This window comes from Hemitrygon akajei, chromosome 7 (genome assembly GCF_048418815.1).
Source record: "Hemitrygon akajei chromosome 7, sHemAka1.3, whole genome shotgun sequence".
In the NCBI taxonomy this organism is placed as follows: domain Eukaryota; kingdom Metazoa; phylum Chordata; class Chondrichthyes; order Myliobatiformes; family Dasyatidae; genus Hemitrygon; species Hemitrygon akajei.
Window position 1 is genome coordinate 159,807,383 of NC_133130.1, and position 12,300 is coordinate 159,819,682.

A 12,300-nucleotide genomic window follows, 5' to 3' on the forward strand; every position below is an offset into this window, starting at 1 on the left:
AGCAGGCTCTTTGGACCAGCTAGTCTGTGTCAGACTGTTATTCTGCCCAGTCCTATCTGGCTGCACCCGAATTATAGCCCCCCATACCCCTCCGGTTCATGTACTTTTCCAAACTTTCTGTTGAATGTTACAATTAAACCTGCATCCATCACATCAGCTGGCAGCACCCCGAATGAAGAAGTTCCCCTTTAACACTCACCTTTCACCCTTAGCCTATGACCTCTAGTTCTGGTTTCACCCAACCTCAGTGGAAAAAAGCCTGCTTGCATTTATCCCATCTATACCCCTCATTATTTTATATACCTTATATATCAAATTTTATATACCTTATATAATAGATCTCCCTTCATACCCCAACATAACCTATTCAACCTTCCCCACAACTCAGGCCCCATCAACATTTTTGTATATTAAAGATAATGCACACAAAATGCTGAAGGAACTCAGCAGGTCAGGCAGTATCTATGGAAATATATGGGTAGTTGATGTTTCAGGCGGAAACCCTTCTTCAGGACTGAGAAAGAAGGTGAAGGTGCTAGAATAAAAAGGTGGGGGGGGGGGGAGGGATAGGAGGCTCGCTGGAAGGTGGTAGGTGAAGCCAGATGGGTGGGAAAGGTCAAGGGCTGGAGAAGAGGGAATCTGATAGGAGAGGAGAGCGGGCCATAGGAGAAAGGGAAGGAAGAGGGGACCCAAGAGGAAGTAACAGGCAGGTAAGAAGAGGTAAAAGGTATTCTGGCATCTTCCTCTTTTGTTCTCAGTCCTGAAGAAGGGCCTCAGCCCAAAATGTCGACTATTTATTCATTTCCAAAGAAGCTGCCTGACCTGCTGAGTTCCTCCAGCATTTTCTGTGTGTATTTTGGATTTCTAGCATCTGCAGACTTTCTCATGTTTACCTATTATATTTTTTGCTGTACTCTTTCAGTCTTACTAATATCTTTCCTGTGGGTAGGTGACCAGAACTGCACACAGTACTCCAAATTTGGCCTCACCAATGCCTTACATAACATCACAACTCCTGTACTCAGTACGCTGGTTTATGAAGGCTAACGTGCCATAAGCAGCCCTATCTGCCTGTGACCCCACTTTCAAGGAAGTATGGATCTGTAGTCCCAGATCCCTTTGCTCTACTCTCGCTGCTGAAACCTACATTGTTTCACTTCAATGCATATTAGCACGGGTTATTCACTCACTAGTTCTTACAGAAACATCTGCATGATGTTAAGCTGGGACACATCATCAGTGATGTCACCTGGGGTCGTCAGGTGCTTTGGGTCTTTCAACATCATACACCCTTGCCCAAGCGACCCGACCGGGGTTGATCAGACCCCGGCCTGTGCCCTAGCAGCAAACCACGGATCTGCCCTTTTTATCCAGAGCCATCTTGACACTTTCTCTGCTGCATCTGCGATGGTAGAAATGGCTCTTCTTCTTCTCTGTCCCTTGACTCCAAGTGCAGTGTGTACCTTGCAGAGCGACTGGCCTGCAAAGCCACGACACCCGACCTCCACGGGCCAACACTTTGCTCTCCAGCCTCTTCTTTAGCAGTTGTTCTTCGGATCCTCATACTTGGCTCTTTTCCGCTTGTAGGCCTCCTCTACGCGTTCTTCCCACGGCACGGTAAGCTCAAGCATAAGAACGTGCTTCGATGAGTCGGACCACAACACAATGTCGGGCTGCAATATAGTCTCTGTGATGTGGGGAGGAAACTGCAGTTGTTTTCCCAGGTCTGCTTTTAGCTTCCAGTCCTGCGCAGTGAAGAGCAACCCGGCTGCTTTCTGGTGTTCTGTTGGTCTTTCCCCCGCTCTGATAAAGCACATGGTATTCTTGACCAGACTTGTTTTCTGGCAGATGTTAAGGTGCTGCAGATTGTCTCAGCAATTGTCCGGAGGACCTGGACATGCTGCCACCGATAATGGCCATCGGCAAGAGCTCTGGGGCAGCAGCTCAGAATATGCTTCAGCGTACCGGTCTTCTCACAGAGGGGGCAAGCTGGTCATTCTGCAAGGCCCCAGCAGTGCAGGTTGGATGGGCTAGGAAGGATGCCATAAACAGCCTGGATAAGGAACTTGATGTGGTGTGGATCCACCTTCCAGAGAGTTCAATGTGATCTTTCGCTCGATCCCCTGCTCCCATTTGCTCCAGGCTCCTTGCTGTTTCATTGCCACTGCTCTGCTGGTCCTCTCCTCCTCCACAGCTGCCCTTACTTCATTCTGGACCAGTTCTTGTCCCTCTTTCCCCTGTACTTTGTCAAAATGAGGGACTTCAAGGCTTCCAAGTCCAACTCTTCCCTAGGCGACTGCCCCCACCAGCACTTTGTGGCGCAGTCACACCTCAGCTTCTTCCACTGCAGCCTCTGCTCTCCACGTTCTTCCAGTTCTCACTCCCACTCTTGCTCCGGCAACCTCTGGATCTGAAGATTCCCGGAACTGCAGCACCCCTCTTGCTTGCAAAACCTTGAACTCCTCCTCGATGGATTTCAGGGGGAACCTCAGTTTGCAGTTATTCCCATACAGAGCGATGTTGCTGATGTGCCTTGGTAAACCCAGCCATCTTCACAGGAACCGGTTGACTGCCCTCTCTAATTCAGCAACAGTGGAAATTGGAAACTCATAGAGAAGCAGTGGCCAGAGGATTCTTGGTAGTACACCATGCTGGTAAATCCATGCCTTAAACCGCCCTGGAAGGCCAGTCCTGTCAACCTCTTGCAACCATTGTTCAAACTCCCCACAGGTGTTTCTTATTGCTGCCTTATCTCTGAGTGTTGCATCAAACATCTTCCCAAGACTTTTGACAGGGTTCTCTGTGATGGTAGGAATTGGAATGTCCTCAATAGAGAAACTCCTGTACTCTCCCCTTCTTCAGCACTACAGATCTTGATTTTTCAGCTTAAAGGACATCCTTGCCCACCTCGTCAACCTTTCCAGCCCCTTAAGAATCCACCTAGCACCTGGCACTGACTCCGTAGTGATAGTCCGATCATCCATGAAGGCTCGTATTGGTGGTTGGCGGATCCCAGATCTTGATTTCAGGCCTCAACACTCTGGCTCTGCAGATTTTACCAACATATTCATTGCCAGGACAAAAAGGATGAGTGAGATGGTGCAGCCTGTGATGATACCAGTCTCCAGTCTGCACCAGTCCGATGTTATTGGCCCTGTTGAGACTCTCAGGCAAAACTCATTATAGTAGTCCATAAGGAGGCCTCTGATTCCTTTAGGAACATGGTGCCTCTTCAGAGCGTTTTAACAGCCTTGTGGGGGATTGATCCATAGGCACTGGCCAAATCCAACCACAAAACCACTGTCACCCTTATTCTCTCTGGCCTCTCTCAGGAGCTGTGTGATGACTCCAGTGTGCTCCAAGCAGCCTGGTACCCTTGGAACGCCACCCTTCTGAACGGAGGTGTCGATGTAATTGTTCCTCAGGAAGTGCTCTGTCAGGTGCTTTGCCACCACGCTGAAGAAGATCTTCCCTTCAACACTCTGCAAGGATATTATCCTAAACTGGTTGATGTTCTCAGGGTTCTCTTCTTTTGGAATCCACACTCCGTTTGCATACTTCCATTACTTGGGCACTTTGCCTCCCTTCCAGACGACCTTGAGGATTCTCCACAGCCGCTGGAGAAGCCGGGGGCAGTGTTTGTAGATATTGTAGTGGTGCCACTCGGACCAGGCTCTGAGCCAGCTCCGGCTTTCCTGACTACTTGCTGAACCTCCTTGAAGAGAGGCTGTCAAAGGTCGAAAGCCCCTGTTGGTTCTACGGGGGCAATGAGGGCATCACAGTCTCTCAGTTCAACTTCTCTGTCTGGGTTACTGAAGGTGCTTTGAAGATGATGGTCCATCTGTTCCTTTGTGCAGGACAGCTTTCCTCTTCTCTTCTGTCACAGCAGCTGTTTGGTGAACTGAAATGGGTTACTGAGAAACGCAGATCTTTTCTGTGCTCTTTCTCTCCTGCGCCCCCGATATTGCTACACTCTTCTCAGAATTATGAGCCTTTTCCTCAGCATCACACACAGTTCTTCCAGTGGTCCTCTTTCCTCATGGTTTGCCAGTTTATGTTGTTGCTTGAGCGCCTTGAGTTCTTTCCAGATGAGTGGATTTTCGTGGCTCTGTTGTTTTTAACATATGGCTGTTCGGCCCGCTTCTCTTCCACGGTACCAAATCTTTCTGCTGCCACAGTTATGATCTCTGTTGTCATTATCTGCAATCTCCTCTCCACACCACCTTTGGCCACTGTTTCCAACACTAGATCTACGTCCTCATCAAATCTTTGCCACTCTGCTGTCTGGCAGGCTTTGGGCCACCTGATTGGCACGGTCTGAGATATGATTGCACCACGCGGAGGCTCTGGGTACTGTGGGGTGCTTCCTGACCCTGCTCCTTCTCTGTCTCACCAGACTGGGAATCTGCACATTGTGGTGCTCTCTGTTACTCTTTACACTTCATCCTTGACCAGTGGATTTTCAAGCTTCTATGGTAATTTATTGAAAGCACTTATTTTGATTTATCACCAATCACTTATCTTGATTGACTTCAAGAGGGAGGAGGAAAGGGCAGTGGACATGCTCCTGTCTATATTAATGGTATTGAGGTTGAGAGGGCTGAGTGCTTCCGGTTCTTGGGTGTGGACATCACCTACACCCTGTCCTGGTAAATCCACGTAGAAGCCATGGCAAACATTTTTTTTAGGAGGTTAAAAAAAGTTTGGCATGTCCCCATCAAACTTTACCAACTTTCATCAATGTCGCATACAAAGCATCATATATGATGTATTACACCTTAGTTTAGTAACTGCTCTGCCCGTAACCACAAGAAAGCACAAAGTAAATTTTAATATCAGAATACATACTGTACATGTCACCTCATAGAACCCTATGATTCATTTCTCTGCAGGCATACTCAGCAAACCTATAAAATGGTAACTAAAACAGGATCAGTGAAATCAACCAGAATACAATTAACTGTGCAAATGCAAATATAAATAAATAGCAATAAATAACAAGAACATGAAATAACACAATAAAGAGTCCTTAAAGTGAGATTATTGGTTTTGGGAACATCTCAATGAATGGGCAGGTGAGTGCAGTTATCCCCTTTTGTTCAGGAGCCTAATGGTTGGGGGGGGGGGGTGTAGTAATTGTTCCTGTACCTGGTGCTGTGAGTCCTGAAGCAGCAGTGAGAAAAGAGCATGGCCTGGGTGTTGAGAATCTGCATAGAGTTGTGAACGCAGCTCAACACATCATGGAAAGCAGCCTCCGCTCCTTCTCCCTCCCCATGGGCTCTGTCTACACTTCTCATTGCCTCAGTAAAGCAGCCTGATTGATCAAAGACTTTGGATCTGCAGGCTGTCGAAATGTGACTTTTACTAGCAATTGCAATAATCAACACAAAATACTCTGCAGATGCTGGGGTCAAAGCAACACGCACAACACGCTGGAGGGACTCAGCAGGTCGGGCAGCATCTGTGGAAATGAACAGCCAACGTTTCAGGCTGAGACCCTTCGTCAGGACTGAAGAGGGAGGGGGCAGGGGCCCTATAAAGAAGGTGGGGGGAGGGTGGGAAGGAGGAGGCCGGTAGGTGCCAGGTGAAAAACCAGTAAGGGGAAAGATCAAGGGGTGGGGGAGGGGAAGCAGGAAGGGATAGGCAGGAGAGGTGAAGAAGGAATGTAAGGGGAAAGCATTATCGGTAGTAGAATTGCAATGGTCAGTTGTTCTAAAGTGATAAGTCTGCAGTGAGCACGGGGTAAGGTTATCAACCAATTGAACTGGTCTCACAAGCACATACTGGACTCAGTTCTGAAACCCTGAACTTTGTTGTTGCTCTTCTATAATGGACTGCAAGTAATGCACTCGTTCAGTGGATGAAATTCTGTAGCATTGCTACAGCAATTTTACAGTCACAAGCCAGTTTATTCACATTTTTACATACACATCTCTTATGGAAGGTACTATCTAATATTTGCTATGCAATATGAAGTTCTTTGAAGAATTAATTGCCTCACCATACTTCTTGCTCTTTATACAAACTTACATTGTTCAGATATTTCTAATGGATTTGGATTAAAGCATTCTTTTAGCATCTATAACTTTTAAAATGAGAATTCTTTTTCCTTTCGGAGTGCAGGAAGATTTGAATTGAATTGAATTGACTTTAGTTTTTACATCCTTCACATACATGAGGAGTAAAAATCTTTACGTTACGTCTCAGTCTAAATGTGCAATGTGCAATCATAGTAATTTATAATAAATAAAACAGTCAATGTAATACAGAGTACACTCAGATCAGTGAGAGTTCATCAGTCTGATGGCCTGGTGGAAGAAGCTGTCCTGGAGCCTGTTGGTCCTGGCTTTTATGCTGCGGTACCATTTCCCAGATGGTGGCAGCTGGAATAGATTGTGGTTGGGATGGCTTGGGTCCCCAATGATCCTACGGGCCCTTTTTACACACCTGTCCTTGTAAATGTCTTGAATCATGGGAAGTTTACAACTACAGATGAGCTGGGCTGTCCACACCACTCTGCAGAGTCCTGCAATTACAGGAGGTACAGTTCCCATACCAGGCAGTGATGCAGCCAGTCAGGATGCTCTCAATTGTGCCCCTGTAGAAAGTTCTTAGGATTTGAGGGCCCATACCAAACTTCCTCAGCCGTCTGAGGTGAAAGAGGTGCTGTTGTGCCTTTTTCACCACACAGCTGGTGTGTACAGACCACGTGAGATCCTTGGTGATGTGGATGCCGAGGAACCTGAAGCTGTTTATCCTCTCAACCCCAGATCCACTGGCATCAATAGGGGTTAGCCTGTCTCCATTCTTCCTGTAATCCACAACCAGCTCCTTCGTTTGTTGACAGAGAGATAGGGAGAGGTTGTTTTCTTGACACCACTATGTCAAAGAGATGACTTTTTCCCTGTAGGCCACCTCATTATTGTTTCAGATAAGGCATATCAATGTGGTGTCTTCGGCAAATTTAATTAGCAGATTGGAGCTATGAATGGTGATACAGTCATGGGTATACAGGGAGTAAAGGAGGGGACTCAGTACACAGCCCTGAGGGGCTTCTGTATTGAGAGTAAGATGGTTGGAGATGAGGGAGCCCACTCTTACAATTTGTCAGCACATTTGTCTGGTCCAATGTGTATCTTTTTTATACTTACTTATTACTTCATAAACTTTCTAAAATAATATGTGAGTATTAAAAAGAGCAACATGTTATCACTTTCTCCTTCAGGATATTGTTTAATTAATAAGTCCATATGTTTGATATACCCAAGCTTAGTCCATAAGACCATAAGGAGCAGAATTAGACAATTTGCCCCATCGAATTTGCTATGCCATTCCCTCATGGCTGATTTATTAACCCTCTCACTATTTCTTCTGCCTGATCCATGCAGCCTTTGACACCCTGACTAATCAAGAACCTAAAAATCTTTGCTTTAAATATACCCAATGACTTGCCTTCCATGGCTGTCTGTGGCAATGAATTCAAACAGATTCACCCTCTGGTTAAAGGATTTAGTCATCAGAATTAGAATCGCAATCAAGGTTATTACTAATGACATATGTCATGAAATGTGTTTTGTGGCTGCAGTATGGTGGAATACATGAAAAGATTACTATAAGTTATACAAACAAAATGTATTTTGTGTGTGTGTTGCTCTTAATTTCCAGCAGCAGCAAAATGTCTTGTGTTTACTACAAGTTACAATAAGAAATACACATAAAGATAAATAAATAATGCAAAAAGAAAGTAAAAGAGTGAGGTAGTGTTCATGGATTCATGGACAGTTCAGAAATTTGATGGCAGAGGGCAAAAAGCTGTTCTTTAAGCATTGTGGGTGCATCTTTAGGCTCCTGTACCTCCTTCCTGATGGTGGAAGACGGCATGGCCTGGAAGGTGAGGGTCCCCAATGATAGACGCTCCCTTCTTGAGGGGCTACCTTTAAAAGATGTCCTTGATGGTGGACGCTAGTGTCTATAATAGAGCTGGTTGAGTGTGCAAACCCCTGTGGCTTTATTTGATTCTGTACATTGGAATTTTCCCACCAAGTGTTGTTGGAACCAGTCAAAATGCTCACCGTGAATGCTAGGTCTCCCAACACAGCCAGTTCATTGGTTCTGGTTAAGACTCTTTGACCTGAAATCTTAACACCTTTCCTAATTGCACAGATGCTAACTGATCTGTTGAGTCTTTTCAACCTCTGTAATTAATGTGTTTTTGTTTCAGATTTCCAGCATTCACAGTCTTTTGATTTTTATCCCATTGCAGCCATGTTGCAAACATATGCCGGGGATATTAAACCCAATCCTGATTCTGTGTTTCATTCTGATTCAACAGCAACACGACTGAGCCAACACCATTGATTCTTGTCGCTGTTGTTTTCTGGAATGAGTTCTCGTTAATAAACGTGGAAGCCCCTTGAAAAACGAAATGCTATGCAAGTAGTCGCAGAAAAGCATCATGAAAAATCAGCTTTGGTGCCACAACATTAACCAGGTGACAGACATCAGTAACTTCCAACCAATTTTATAATCTCAAAGGAAAACTACTTAATAAAATCTCAAATTTGTGATATTGTCACAAGGGCATTATTAGCCAGTGTATACCAATGTATGTACCCAACACCATTGTTTATTTACAGGGCAGCATACTTAAACCACTTACACATTGAGATTTTAAACTAGTAGACTAGCTGTTTATGACAATGTTGCATTACTGCAAAGCATGTGCACCACATGACTATGCAATCAGGATCACAGTATGAACATTTACTTAGAAACCTAGAGAACTGAATTTTCACATTTAAAGATACACTACACAGCACAATACAATAGTAGCTGATGCAATATCCTTCACAATTCAACACGCTCATAAAAAGCTCATTCTCAGGATGTGGATTTTACTGGTGAAGCTGGCATTTATTGCCCATCTTTGGTTGCCACAACACAGTAACTTATGAGGCCAATTCACAGTGAAATTAAATGTCAACCGCACTAATTGGAGTCCCATGCAAGCCAGCTTGCTTAGGGTCAACAGGTTTCTTTCCTTGAAGGACTCTATTGAACCAGATGAATTTTTAGACACCCGCCCGACAGTTTCACAGTCAGTTTTACTGATACCATATTTCCACTTGCATTTCTGGTGAAATGGGATTTAAACACTTTGTCTGATCAGGACTGCAACATGGTAACATAATTTCTGTGCTACCACAGTCAATGCATAGCAATGATGGGTCTAACTATGTCTAGAATGGGTCTGTCCCCACTACACATAACTTAGATCCACTGAATAATATTGGAGGGGTTGTTCATAGGAAGGAAGATAGTCATAGGCTATGTGATGATATTCATCACTTGGTGAGATAGAGAGAGCAATGTCAGATGAAATTAATTCTGATAGCTATTTGACACGGGTTCAAGTCCGATGCCCTCTATAAGGAGTTTGTACTTGATCCCTTAGCTTTCCTCTGGGTGCTCTGGTTTCCTCCCACATTCCAAAGATGTACAGGTTAGTAGGTTAATTGGTCACATAGGTGTAGTTGGGCCAGAAAGGCCTGTTACCATGCCGTTTCTCTAAACAAACAAACAAATTATCCAGTAAATGCAAGATGTTGCACTGTGGAAGGATTGGTAATGGTGGGACATGCATAATAAACTGTGAAGCTTTAAGAAATACTGTGGTACAGAGGGACCTCGGCGTGGAAGTACAAGGTTATCTGAAGACGACAGCACAGGCAGAAACAGTATTGAGGAGACATGTGAGATACTTATCTTCATTAACTGTGTTGTAGAATACAAGAGCAGGGAGGTCATGGTAGAGTTTTATAAAATATTGGTCAGGCTATGGTTGGAGTATACAGTCCCAGCTGCCACATTATAGGATTGCACTGGAGAGAAAGCAGAGGAGATTCTCCAGGATGTTGCCTGGGATGAACACTTTAGGTATGTGAAGAGATTGCAGAAGCTGGCTTTATTTTTCTTGAGACAAAAATGTGGGTGAAGGGGAGCTGATAGAAATATACAAAACTAGGAGGGACATGTACGGGAAGTCTGTGAGAAACCTTTCCCTATATCAGAGGTATCTAAAACCACAGGACATGGATTTCTGGTAAGGGGGAAGCATTTAGGAACTTTTTCACCCAGCAGATGGTGGGATTAGAACTCTCACAATATTTAATAAGAAACACCAAGAATGGAAAACTACAGATCAAGTACTGGTAAGTGGAATTTGTATAGACAGCTACTTGGTGGTCCACATGGAAATGGGGTTTGAAGGACCTGCTTCTGTGTATGATTGAGTCTTCTGGTAGTCTCCACTGACACCAGATGATCCAAGAATTCCATCCCACCCTATCCTGTGTGCTAGCTTCGGAACACAATGAAGGTCAGTGGCCCTGGGGTGGGGAGGGTAAGATCAGACAGATCTCCTCCCTTGTTGGACAATACAAGCTTGCCTGCATGGTGGTTGGCGAAGGGGGTGGGGGGCTGAATACAGCAGTGTGGAAGCATCCAGTACGCCTCTATGAATCTAACCTCATCATCCAACCCCTTCCACCCACCTATCATCTCTTGGGCAGAATTACCTACAATGGTCCATTACTACGATAAGTTTGGGTTGGAAGAGTAGAAAGGATTAGAAGAAGAATTTCTGACATTACATAGATTACAGCACAGAAGCTGCTGAATTGAACAAACTATTTTAAACTGTGGTTATGCTTCACATGATCCTCCTCCTAATTTGTCCATCAGTAGTATTTCCTTATAGTTCTTTCTGCTCTGTGTACATATTTGGCTACCTCTTAAAAGTATCTACACTATTTATTCAAACACACCAAATGGCGGCTGTAAGCATTTTTACAACTTGGATCCTTTAGTGACCAACTTATATAATGACCTCATTTTGGAATCCCCCAAACGTTTCCCTCCATCCCTAAAAACCTTTTATTAGGCACCTTCTCTTTTCTAAAGAGCCCCAGCTTGTTCAGATATTTTCTAAAGTTTTTTTTCTTTCTGAGGGCTAGGCTGAGGGTTGGAAACTTAAAAACTGCACTCTCAAATTTCACGCTCAACATTACGGAATGATCTTGGGCTCTATCCTCCCCCATTCCACCCCCACCCGCCTTCAGCATCTACTGCAGTCTTTTTTCATGCAGGCTCCAGACTTAATCACGGGTTCAGTCGGTGCTGAGCTCCTGTCATGGGAGGGCTGGCTCTGCAGTAGCTACTGCAGGCTTCAGCAGAATGAGATTCTATTTTGCGCTGTTTCCTGTTCACCACTGCCCCGTTGCCTTAGCAACCGTGTTAGCTCAAGGAGGTCTGTTTCCCTTCGCCTGTCAGAGAAAGAAAGCAAAAAAAAAAGCCCGAAAGCACTGAGGCCCTTCCGAAACTGGGACTGAGAGTGAGGGCAGAGCAGCCTTGGCTCGCTGACTGCTGGCAGGGTTAATTAAAAAAATTTTTAAATCTAGTAGAGCCTCGTTTAGTAATTTCTAAATATTCACCTGCCTCATCGAATGTTAAAGCTGAAGTACATTAGCCATCAGCATAATTTAAAAGGAATTTCACCAACCAATTGCCACGTATCGCCTCCCACCTGAAACCATGGTTGCCAATGCCTGTCTATGTCCTACAGCCTCCTGGATTTGAAACTGCTGCAAGTGACCCAGGAGAACATTTATATGAGCATTAATCAAAGTGTTTCCTTTTGAACACTTTTAGTGGTTCTAAAAATATTGGAGATGATAGGCATCTAGCTGTTTGATCAGGTGGGACAGTTGGAAGTGGGAAATCATGTGATAACACCTCTAGGAACGCGTCCAACACGCGGTGGTGAGCCGAACCAACCCCTCGTTTTCAGGAGAGGAAGAACATCTTCTGACTGATCAAATACCCTTGATCTTCAAGCAGTCACGAGGTTAGCAAAACATTGTGAGGAATTTTCCACTTTTAACTCCTGTCTGTTACCTGGAGAGGAGGAATTAAAAGTGGCACAAGCTCTGAAGATACTTGTCCCACTTAGAATGAATCCAAGTAAAGTGTGTAGATTCTAATAGAAGTTTGCAAACCTCATCAGACAGGGAAGAAAAATTACGTGATGGAATATTTTTATCTCTATTTCCCTTCACCTTCCGTGTTTTTTCCCTCTCTTCTCACTGGTGTTCAATGATGCTGAAGACACTACCTCTCACAGGGGATCTGAGCCTCTCCTCAGAAGTTCACAGAGTTCATGAAATCACAGAGTTGTAGAGCACAGAAACAGGCCCTTCAGCCCATCATTTTCAACCTGCCTGCTGTACCAACTTTTACTGA

The 12,300-nt window shown here is 44.6% G+C and overlaps 1 pseudogene; it reads right to left on the minus strand.

Annotated features, from left to right (window-relative positions):
• Positions 1-1,319: 1,319 nt before the first annotated feature.
• LOC140730162 (uncharacterized) lies at positions 1,320-4,388 on the minus strand (annotated as a pseudogene).
• Between the last annotated feature and the right edge of the window lie 7,912 nt (positions 4,389-12,300).